The following is a 12,537-nucleotide window of genomic DNA, read 5'->3' as shown; positions in this document are numbered from 1 at the left end:
GCCTTGGTGGCGCTAGCATTGTTGGGCCGGGGGACGGCCCCGCCGCGGGGTCCAAGGAGGGCGTGGGGCCCTCGGGGACGGTGGCGGAGCCTCCCTCGCTTGGCGGGGGTGCCTCTGGTCACCATGTGCTACGTGTCGACTTCTCTGAGGTTTCGGGGGTCCGCCGTGCCTGACGTTTGCTGGCCTCCAAAGCCACCCGGATTTCCGCCCTGGCCGGGCTTCAGCCCAGGCTCATGGACTCACACCCGCTAGGGTCTTAGAATTAATTGCACAGGGGGCGGCTCTGTCGTAAGACGTTCATCCGGAATGCACCAGAAGAATCGGAGCGTTCGTGATGTTTAAGTGCTTAATCGCTTCCTCCTGCATGCAAAAATGATAGAGTGATGTCAAGCGCCTACCAAGCCTGACTCCAGCATTTTTTAAAAGTTGATTTAACCGCTCATTGGTAATTAAGCTGCTGCTTTGACTGGAGCCATTTTTAGATGTGTCTCACAGATGCACTGCAGTCTTTTCTAGCTCATCCCCAACGCATTTATCTCGTACAAAATTAGGAATAGACTGAATATGGGTTTTGTCCTTAGCATATAGTTAAAGCAGTTCATTCTCTTTTCTTTCTGCAATGGCTTTTGAAGCGGGTTTTTTTGGGGGTGGGGGAGGTCTGCTTAGCTTGTGTGTGTCTGTTCCCCCTCGACCATTATGTACTGAGCACAGTAATAAACCTTTTTCATACATTACCTTTTTGTCACTCCTACAGTCAGCCATTGAAAGAGGTGCTATCACTATCATCATTCCCCTTTTACAGATGAGAAAACGAAATGTGAGGTTAAAGCGGATTGACCGAGGTCACACAGCAGTTATTGGTGCTGTGTTCCACGGTCCAGACCCAAAGGGGATGCTCTAAGCCCTCAAACTACCTTGTAATTTATAAACTATAGCAACTGAGATACAGCATTATTAACCAGTAGTTTTCTTTAGTTGGATTTCGGTATATGAACGTTGTTGCATGTGAAGGTTAAATAAAGTGTTGCAAGGTGTAAAAATGGATTCTGTCTACTTTGGTGGTGGAGTGGAAGCTAATTTTTTGGTGTCCTTTTCTATTTAGAGGCCAGGTGAGTGCTTAGAGGTAACTTAAAACTAACCCTACACTGTCACCCATATAACTTTTATATTTTACAAATGAGGATGTTCCCTTATCTGTAAAATGAGGATGGTGATGATAATAGGCCCTCTATCAAAGGCTTGTTATAGAATTTTAAAAGGTAACAGGTAACATATATAAAGGGTTTATTACTGTGTTCTATACGTGGTAAAAGGTAAGCTAATAATGGAGGGAGAATGGAGTACTGGTAGAAGAAAATACTCTCAAGCGATAAATAATCTGTATATCTCAGAATGGTGTATATATTTGAGTACTTAAATTGTTCGCTCTTGCATGCTCTCTACATACTGAATTTTGCTTCTTAGAGATTTCTTCTTCCTGCTGTACAATAAATATCCCCAGAATGTGTATCTGGCTCATAACTGAAAATACAGAAGTTCTGGCTTATCCAGCTTCCTGTCTCCTCCTGCCCCCACCGTCCTTACCAGCAAAATGTCTTTGAAGATTGTGTCCCCCTCTCCAAGTGCTTCCCAGCATTGCTAATTTGTCAGTTAGGTAACTTGTGTTGTGGGTGTGATTTATGTCATTTGTGAGAGATGAGGATTATTGATAAAAGGTTATATAAATTGGTACAAAACTATATCTTTACGGTGAAGGAGATCCAAAAGTTGTGTCTGAGTTGTGACTCACAGACTTTCATTTCAGTAGAGCTTGACTTGTCACCTTATGAATGAGGCAGCACAATGAAAGTCTTTCTCAGTCTATGTTAATTGTTTCTTAGAAGTCAGAAAGTTAATATGTTGGTTTTCTGAGTCATATTATTTATTTTATTTTATTTGGATCAGGGTCTCACTCTCTTCCAGGTTGGAGTACAGTGGCACGATCATGACTCGCTGTGTCCTCAAACTCCTGGGCTCAAGCAATCCTCCTGCCTTGGCTTCTCGAAGTGCTGGGATTTACAGGCATGAGCTACCATGCCCAGCAAGCAATGGTGTTATTGAGGAATATAAAATTATGTGACTTCTGGATGCTGTGGCTCACTCCTGTAATTCTAGCACTTCAGGAGGCCAAGTCAGGAGGACTGTGTGCGTCCAGGAGTTTGAGGATGTTTACCATGATTATGCTGTATTCCAGTCTGGGCAATAGTGAGACCCAACTCAAAATAATAATTATAATAATGCCATTGCTTCATCAGCCAGAACATCTTTGTAGGTAGATGTATTTTATAGAGAGGCCACCATTAGTAAATTTTCTGTTGTATGTTTTTCCCCTAGAATAGCTAAACAAAATCTATCTATATATTTTTTTTTTTGAGTTTGGGATCTTTCTCTGTCACCCAGGCTGGAGTGCAGTGGCATGATCACAGCTCACCACAGCCTCAAACTTCTGGGCTTAAGCGATCCTTCTATCTCAGCCTCCCAAGTAGTAGTACAGTTGCACACTACCACACCCAGCTTTTTTTTTTTTTATTTTTAAGAGATGAGGTCTTGCTATGTTGCCTGAGCTCGAGCAATTCTTTTTTTTTTTTCTTTTGGCATTCCTCCCAAAGAATGCCAGTCATGATTTGAGGCTTTCATCTGCATATATTTGCCAGCAAATCCAATCAAACAAGGGCTCTTACTTAGTTTCAACAGGAAACTTTTATCTGGTTGATAGACATGATTGGCATCTACCTGAGAGTCTGAACACAAGATTGCAATGAAGATAATTACTGTCAGTGGGGTATACTAACCCTTGTATGGTGCTGCTTGGTGCTCAAATTAGAGGATGAGATAGAAACAGCTTTTTTTAAGCACTGGATAATATGTATGTGGAATACTACATGGTAATAGATAGTACATACTATCTAGTAATTTTTTTATTTACTTGTCTGTGTTCTTTTGTTTTGTTTTGAGTCAGAGTTTCACTCCGTTGCCCAAACCAGAGTGCAGTGGCACGCTCACTGCCACCCCAGCGACAACCTGCTGGGCTCAGTCGATCCTTCTGCCTCAGCCTTCCAAGTAGCCGGAACTACAGGCATGCAACTACCACACCTGGCTAATTTTTTGATTTTATTGTAGAGATGAGGTCTTGCCAAGTTGCCCAGGCTGTTCTTGAACCCATGGGCTCAGGCAATCTTCTCACCTCAGCCTCCCAAAGAGCTGGTATTACAAGCTTGAGCCACTGCGCCTGGCCTCTAACATGTTTTTAAAATAAGCAATTTTAATATTCTTTTGTGGACCACTTAAAGTCATCTAATATACCACGAATTTTTTACTCTACCCTTTAGGACATGACTGTTATAAGAAATGAATGCTGGGTAGAATCAGGCAACAGTTGCAGTGAATCAAATCCAGGAGTGATGAAAACCCAGAATGGGGTAGATTCTTCATCAGACAGCAAATGGCAGCATGACAGGAATAGCGACATAGATTAGAGTCTTAACTATATACTTGGGACAGCCATTTTCCTGAGGAACTGCAAAGGAGTATGTTTATTTAGATAGGTAAATGTAATAGAATGTCTGGGACAATCTATGGCAAGGGAAGAACAAGAAAATATAAGGGAAGAGGGAAGTTGCTACAGAATCAGGGCATAGGAGTATATTCTGAAAATAGGATTATTAATGTTCAGTGTAGTAGAGGTCACAAAAATATGTGAGAAGTAGTTTTTAGATTAGGCTGAGCGATCCTTGGTGACCCTAAAAGAATTTAGGTCAAGTTAATGAGGGTGGAAGGTTAAAGAGAGGGTGGGGAGACCTTGATTTTTAGGTATGTTGAATACTCAAAATGAACTCTAGACTAGAAATTTTAAAACTTAGATTTAGTTCTCTTTTTTTCATTTTTGTGCCAGCTGTTAACTTTGGGGCAAGTCACTTGGCTTCAAGTTTTAGATATATTCAATTGTGAAACAAGGATAATACTTGTTTCCGCTGTCTCAGAGGACCATTGTGAATATTACTTCATATGTGTTCTCAGTATTCCTTCTGAATTTAATATTCTCTGATATCACATGCTATCAAGACATGAATCTTGACCATATTTAAAGCAGAAAAGAGAACCATGAAAAGGGGGAAATTAACAGTAAAGGGAGGATAGGCTCCTTATAAGGCTGGAAGATACCTTCCAAATCTTTCGTGAGTAAAATGAGATGGATGCGTAGATATGGTTGGACAGTAGGTATCCAGAAAAGTAATAGTTGATTTTTCTTCCCTCAGTTTGTATACTGCACAAAGATGCTGGACTGAGGAGGTGACAGTCCAGCATCTAAAGTTCCACCTGTCCTCCGTTTGCAGAGTTCTGTGCCCGAACTTAGGCCTCCCAGAGGAAGCTGTTCCTCCACTTGTCCTCTCCTCCACTGCAGTACATGTATCTTCCCAGAAAGGGTGTATTTTTCTAGTTAAACAAAGGCCCTATGGAGGTCAGTGAATGCTTTGAAAAGCTCTTTAAGGAGATATTAGGGATATGTACAACAACAGCCGAAAATTGGGAGGGAATTGGAGAAATGGTTAATAAGGAACAAAAGACTTTAGAACTTTTTAACTAAGGTGGATTGGGTGGTTGAGCAAGTACAGAATTCCAATCTATCCAGTGTACTTTAAAAATGAGTATTGAAGTTTATCACATATTGCTAGTAACTGAGAAACAGAATATATTAGAATGCCATACATAGTTTATCAAATTTCAAAGAGGAGAGAGAATATATAAAGCTATAGTTAAGTATAGCTTTATACTATATCCAACTAAGCTACAGTTATAACTAGGCTATAGTTAACACAATTTATTCTTCAAAAAACTTTATAATTTTTCGGTTTAAATTAAAATTTAGACTTTTGGCAATATGGATTGTAGCTTAATCTATATTTTAAGCAATATTCTTAATGTTAGATTTAAATTTTATAGATTCTTAGTTGAAGAAGCAATATGGGTGGCATAGAATTACTTCTGAGGTCTAGGGAAATGGAACAGATAGAGGATTTTTTTTTTTTTTGAGTTAGAAGTCTCACTCTTTCACCCAGGCTGGAGTTCATTGGCATGCTCATGGCCACCCCTTCACTGATCTTCTAGACTCTGGCGATCCTTCCTCCTCGGCCTTCCATGTAGCCAGAACTACAGGCGCGCGCTACCACACCCAGCTAATTTTTATTTTTTTATTATAGAGACGAGGTCTCACCATATTGCCCAGGCTGATCTTGAACCTGTTAGCTCAGGGAATCCTCTCGCCTCAGCCTCCCAAAGTGCTGGGATTACAGGCTTGAGCCACCTCTCCTGGCCAGGAATTTTGTTTTGAAAACAGGAAGAGGACTTTGAAATGAGACTTTTGATAGAGGTGAATTTTAAATTTACATTTAAAAATTGGATTTTTGGGGGGGCGGGTGACCACTTCTTAGGAGTTTAAATATGTATAGATTTGTGTAGCCCTCACCACAATTAGGATACAGAATGTAGAAGGACAGACATCGCTCAACTTATATATCTCAACATGGACATTTCAATGGTAGCAGAATAGAGCCAATGACTTGGAGGGATTTGATCATTCATCTACACTTTAATAAGCTTAAACTTAAAATTCCAACTTTTAAAGGCAACCATTTAGTTATACGTAGAAAGATTTATAATAATTCATGATGCTGGATGAGAATCTAGAAGAGAATACTTCTTTTTTTCCTCCCATAAGCATCCAACATACTTGCCTTGCAAAAAAAAAAAAAAAAAGTTGACCAAGAAACTGCTTTGGTTTTTTATTTGTAATACAAGAGGGACCAAAAAAACCCTGGAATTTCGTACGTTTAAACTTTAGTCAGCTTCAAAAGTACTCTCCGTTTGATGCAATAGCTCTATCCAGACATTTTTTTTCCACTGCTCAAAACAGTTTTTGAACTTGTCAGTTTTGACACCTCTTCCACATCAGCAAAACATTACCCTTTGAGAACTTTTCTCATCCAGAGAAAAAAAAAAATTGGGGATGAAATTGGGTGTATAGGGAGGGTGAGGCACAGGGGTCATGCAGTTTTTGGTCAAAAACTGCTGAACACTTATGGCATTGTGGGTAGGTGCACTCATAAATCACTCATCATGAGATGGAAACTCATTGAGTTTCCCAAAAAAATTCATTGAAGCCGAACACAGCCTCTCACAACAATGCTAGCTGGTACCCTGATGTTGATGGGTTCCTAGAACACTTAGCTAGCAGGGGAAGCTTTTACTGCAAGGGGCCAGCCCACCCCTTTGGGTAATTCTGGTCTTTGGGGGGTCCTCCCCATGTGTTTATTTTTGAAAATTGTTATCATTTAATATGCTCTTAGGGGCTATACACCATTTTAAGAGGTTTATACACAGTTTAAGAGTTTATACGCATTATATACAAATTTTACAATAGTATTGGAGTAGATATCATAGCTCACCCTAGTGAGAAAATAAACATCTGCTGAGATTACATGGACTATGATTTCCTAGCTACTAAACATTAGAGCTGAGATTTAAACAAAATCAGTTTGGGGTTTTTTTGTTTGTTTTGTTTTCTGTTTTTGAGTTGGATTCTCACTCTGTCACCCAGGCTGGAGTACAGTGGCACACTCGCAACCACCTCAGAATCAACCTGCTGGGCTCCAGAGATACTTCTGCCCCAAACTTCCAAGTAACCAGAACTACAGGCGCGTGCTACCTTACCTGGCTAATTTTTTTAAAAAAATTTTATTGTAGAGACGAGGTCTCACCAAATTGCCCATACTGGCAGTCCTCTCGCCTTGGCCTCCCACAGTGCTGGAATTACAGACTAAGCCACTGAGCCCGGCCCAAAATCAGTTTTAATAGAAGTAGTTGTATAATTTGTGCCATTTAAAAATATTGTAATTTGTCAACGGATTCCCGGACAGTTTCATCACGTAAATGGTAGGCGCAACAGCTTTGCTATTTAAGAACAGTAATTTTTAGTATGGAAGGTTTTTTTGTTTGTTTGTTTTTGAGTCGGAGTCTTTCTGTCACCCAGGTTGGAGTGCAGTGGCAAACTCATGGCTACTGCAGCCTCTACCTGTTGGGCTCAGGTGATCCTTCTGCCTCAGCCTCCTGAGTAGCTTATGTTTTGTAGAGATGAGATATGAGATGTGAGGTCTTACCTTGCTGCCCAGGCTAGTCTCAAATTCCTGGGCTCAGGCAATCCTCTTGTGTCTGCCTCCCAAAGTGCTGGGATTACAGGAGTGAGTCATCACATCCTCTCAGTACAGAAGATTTGATAGCTACATTTCTTATTGTTAGAATTTTCTTCTACTTCAGAAACTTTTCAAAATTTTTTATTTATTTTTATTTTTGAAGTTGGAGTCTCACTCTGTTTCCCAAGCAGGAGTGCAGTGGCGTGATGACGGCTGACAGCAGCCTTGAACTCTTGGCTTCAAGTGATTCTCCCACCTCAGCCTCTACAGGGACTACAGGCATATGTTACTGTGCCTGGCTATTTTCTTCTTCTTCTTCTTTTTTTTTTTTTTTAATTCTTCTACTCTAAAAACTTAAGTGGCATGTTTCAGTTTCTAAGAACAACCTGAGCCCTTCTACCATCCTGATTAGAACTCTAGCTTTGTATTACACTTTCTTGTTGTGTTTGTTTGTTTGAATTGGAGTCTCACTGTCGCCCAGACTGGAGTTGCATGGCACACTAATGGCCACCCCGACGTTGCCCTGCTGGGTTCTAGCGATCCTCCTGCCTCAGCCTTCCAAGTAGCTGTAACTACAGGGGCGTGCTACCATGCCCAGCTAATTTTTGATTTATTGTAGAGATGAGGTCTCGCCCAGTTGCCCGGACTGGTCTCGAACCCACAGGCTCAGGCAGTCCACTCACCTCGGCCTCCCAAAGTGCTGGGATTACAGGCTGAGCCACTGAGCCCAGCCACTTTCTTGTTTTTTAAATGACCACTTCGAGTGTTTTTGCTGTATGGCTATTTTGTAGTAGAGGCATTCGACATAGGATGGCATTCTTAGCTTTACTACTATCACACCAAATGTAGTCTTTAAACTGTTTGTATTTAGGGTTACTAATTGATTGTAACAACTAGAACTAGAAGAGATCATGGCCAATCCAATTTACCCAAAGCAAGAATTACCTTTATAATATTTCTGACAAAGGCTTACTTTGCTTTGGCTGGTGATCAGGTGGTCACTGCAGTCAACCCTTAACATTGACAAAGCATATGTCCTAAGATCATCCACCTTTCCAAATTTAACATTCAAATCTCTTCACTTTCTCTTGACTTCCATTTGCCTGCACTAGGATTTGGCTCTCTTTTCAGAGGTTTGGTTTTTTTGTTGTTGTTGTTTGTTGTTATTGTTGTTTGACAGTCTCATTCTATTGCCCATGCTGGAATACAGTGATCTTGGCTCTCAGTGGCCTTGAACTTCTGTGCTCAAGGGATCCTCACGCCTCAGCCTCCCGAGTAGCTAGGACCACAGGCACACACCACCACCACCATGCCTGGCTCTTTTTTTATTTTTATTTTTTTTTGTAGGGACAGGGTTGTATTGCTCAGGGTAGTCTTGTATTCCTGGATTAAGCAATCGTCCCCTTTGGCCTCCCAAAGTGCTGGGATTACAGTGAGGGATTACCTCACTTAGCCTTTTCAGAGCTCCTTTTTTTTCCACTACAAAGAAACAGGTATCTCTTTACAAGAGTTACTGTAGCCAAAAAAAGGGAAAAAAAGTCCTGGTGTTGCAGTCCCAGCATTAGGGACTTGGAGAGCTATCTAAGCTTATTTCCTAGAAGCGCCCTTCTATAAGCATACATTGGATGCAGATTTTGTGCTTCAGCAGAATTACAAATCACTTCATTTCACAGCTTTTTGGGTCTCTTGGCTAATTGTTATGAGGATGCTGAGTTTTATTTAAAGATAACTTATTTACACTTATGGATAAACTAAACAGTTTTTCCTTTGTATTCAGTCCAGTTTGTTAATTTTGTCTTAATGAAGCCTGGAATTGAACATAGCACTCCAAACAGAGTGATAAACATAAAATTCATTGGAACTGTTATGATTACAAATTTGTAAGCTAGATTTCTGTTAAAGGAATTGTTTTTGTGAAGCAGTACTGTCACAGTAATTGTCAGTGCTAGAGCCCTTTTTATATGAACAGTCTGGGACTATATTCTGCATTTGCAAAAATCCAGTCTTGGACTATATAGCTAGTTGTTCTTTAATTCTACCTACCCTTCAGAGACCTTTTTAAATTTTAGTTATTGAATACATTGTTACTTTTAACAGATTTCTATTTGAACAAAAGAAAATATATTAAAATGAGAAAAAGGAAGAAGGAGGGAAGGAAAGCAGTGCTTTTCTGCTTTTTTTTTTTTTTTGAGTTGGAGTGCCTCTCTGTCACCCAGTCTTGAGTGCAGTGGCACACTCAACGGCTACCCCAGCGTCGACCTCCTAGGCTCCCAAGTAGCTGGAACTACAGGCATGCGCTACCATGCCCAGCTAATTTTTTTATTTATTGTGGAGACGAGGTCACACCATGTTGTGCTGGTCTCGAACTCTTGGGCTCAGGCAGTCCTCTCATCTCGGCCTCCCAAAGTGCTAGGATTACAGGCTTGAGCTACTATGCACAGCCCAAGCCCGTGCTTTTAAAGCAAACAGATTGTTTCCAAAAGGTCTGTGAGAAATTTGGAAGACAGAAGTTTATTTATTTTATTTTTATTTATTTATTTATTTTTGAGTTGGAGTTTCACTCCATCCCCCAGACTGGAGTGCAGTGGCCAGTCCCGGCCACCGCAGCCTCGACCTGCTGGGTTCCGGCGATCCTTCCGCCTCAGCCTTCTGAGTAGCCGGAATTACAGGCATGCGCTACCACGCCGGCTGATTTTTGATTTATTGTAGAGATGAAGTCTTGCCAAGTTGCCCAGGCGGGTCTTGAACCCGTGGGCTCAGGCAGTACACTCACCTCAGCCTCCCAAAGGCGCGGGATTACAGGCTGAGCCACCGAACCCGGTTTTACAGAAGTTTATTATAAGATAAACATCAGCCTTTCAAAATGAGAGAATGACACTGAGCAGTGACGACAAAAAGATGGTTTTCTTGAAAGGACAGCTATCATAGGTTGAAAATCTTTGGAGTAAAGATGTCTGTATGTGGAAATCACATCTGTAAAAGGACATTAGTTACAGTCTAAAAATACCTTCAGCACCCAAAGTATAAGATTCTGGTTTTCAATACTGAAAACATTATTATTATTAGAGTTGGAGTCTCACAGCTTCCCAGGCTGGAATGCAGTGGCATGATCACTGTTTTCACCATAGCCTTGACCTCCTGGGTTCAGGCGATCCATTCAAGTAGCTGAGACTGCAGACACATGCCACCATGCCCAGCATATTTTTTTTATTTTTGAAGAGATAAGGTCTTGCTGTGTTGCTCAGGCTCATTTCAAGCTCCTGGGCTCAAGTGATCCTCACACCTCAACCTCCCAAAGTGCTGGTATTACAGGTGTGAGTCACCAAACCCATCCTATCCTGACATCTAAAACAACATTGACAGTTCTCAGCACATTTGTTGTGTCAAATGCTGATGAATGAATATTACCCCTGCAACATTAGTGGAGTACTTTGTTTTTGTTTCTGTTTTTTGAGTTGGAGTCTCACTCTGTTTCCCAGGCTGAAGTGCAGTGGCACACCCACGGCCACTCCAGCGGCAACCTGCTGGGCTCCAGAGGGCCTTCCACCTCAGCCTTCCAAGTAGCTGAAACTACTGACGCGTGCTACCACACCCGGCTATTTATTTATTTATTTATTGTAGAGACGAGGTCTTACCAAGTTCCCCAGGCTGGTCTCGAACCCATGGTCTCAGACAGTCCTCTCGCCTTGGCCTCCCAAAGTGCTGGAATTGCGGGCTGAGCCACCAAGCCTGACCAGGGGAATACTTTGAAAAGGCTTGTTTCCATGTAACCTTTTGAGGGTTGTTTTACAAAATTGTATTTTAGAATATACTAATTATTCCAATAAACTTTAAAAGAATACTGGTTGCATTCTTTAAAGTTTTAGTATCCAATGGCAAGAGCACATAAGGGGGTAGTGTAGATATGTTGTCCCTGGGAAACAGCATCACAGGTGTGGGATAGGTTCCCATGCAAGTGTTCAAAGTTAGAGGCATTGCCATACCATAATTGATGACGAAGGGAGTGTTATTGACAATGATGTAATGCTCAGTGATTGTTCAAGTAGTTATGTGCATGTATTTGTTGATTACTTTTTCTGATTTTTATTTGTTGCATAAGCCGCAATGCATGTAAGAAGTCAGAAGAACCTTAGCTCCACAACTATTTTTTCCATGTTCGCATGTAACTTTTGTTAATATTCTTGCATATTTTAGATATTTGGAATACCAGTGATGATAGATTTTTGAATTCTTTTTACTTATCCTTAAATTATACACAGTTTTTTCAGTTTTTGATCTTGGAACTACTTTTCATTTCAAATCATTGCTGCCTTTAAAACGTTTGTTTTTTTTCTTATTGTTTTCTGTTACCAGAGCAATGTGCACTTACTGTTTTGAGGATAGTTCAAGTCCCTTATGATCAGCAGTATTTACTACTGAAGATTTGTAGTATGGTTTTCTAGACTTTTTTATACTTAATGTGCTTATTGTATTTTTCATACTTAAGGCATATTTATTTTTAAAAATCATACTGTACTTCAAATACTTTTTTACTTTATATATTGAGCATCTTTCTGTATAATCTCTGGTTGTCTATAATTACCTCCAAAACATGGTCAAAACAGAACTCTTGATTTTTCTCCCCCACATCCTCCCTAAATTTGGTCTTCCCCACCCAACTTAATGCCTTCCTCTTCAAGCTAAGATCTAGATCATCTTTGTTTTTTTCTCTTTTGTAGCCTCCTGTATCTGTTCTCCATTTTTACAGCCATGGCCACATCATCCAGTGCCTAGGCTTGTTACAGTCTCCTTTGAGTCTGCTTTTTACTCCTGGCTTCCTTCAACTCATTCTCTACATCATAGCCAGAAAGATGATTTTTTAAATTAATAGCCTAGGTGTATAGTAGGTTATACTATCTCTGTTTGTAAGTACATTCTACGATGTGTACACAGTGACATTTCTCAGAATGTATGGCATGTGATTGTATTGAGGTGATTTGCCAATATGGTAACTTGTATGTATGTATGTATGTATTTTGAGTTGGAGTCTCACTTTGTCGCCCAGCCTGGAGTGCAGTGGCATGCTCCTGGCCACCGCAGCCTCGATTGACCTGCTGGGCTCCAGCGATCCTTCCGCCTCAGCCTTCCAAGTTGCCAGAACTACAGGCGCGTGCTACCATGCCCGGCTAATTTTTGATTTATTGTAGAGATGAGGGCTCACCAAGTTACCCGGGTGGTTCTCGAACCTGTGGGCTCAGGCAGTCCACACGCCTCAGCCTCCCAAAGTACTGGGATTACAGGCTGAGCCACCGAGCCCGGCCTGTATTTATTT

General features: G+C 41.0%; 1 protein-coding gene across 11 annotated transcripts in view; it reads left to right on the top strand.

The window, feature by feature from the left end:
• Nucleotides 1-12,537, top strand: part of PRRC2C (proline rich coiled-coil 2C) — a 104,533-nt gene that overhangs the window by 578 nt on the left and 91,418 nt on the right. The window lies entirely within an intron of this gene.

The sequence above is a fragment of the Carlito syrichta genome, unplaced genomic scaffold (assembly GCF_000164805.1).
Source record: "Carlito syrichta isolate Samal-C Ts95f unplaced genomic scaffold, Tarsius_syrichta-2.0.1 Scaffold302299, whole genome shotgun sequence".
Taxonomy (NCBI): Eukaryota; Metazoa; Chordata; class Mammalia; order Primates; family Tarsiidae; genus Carlito; species Carlito syrichta.
Note: the sequence above shows the minus strand (reverse complement) of the source record. Positions and strands in the feature narration are given on the sequence as shown.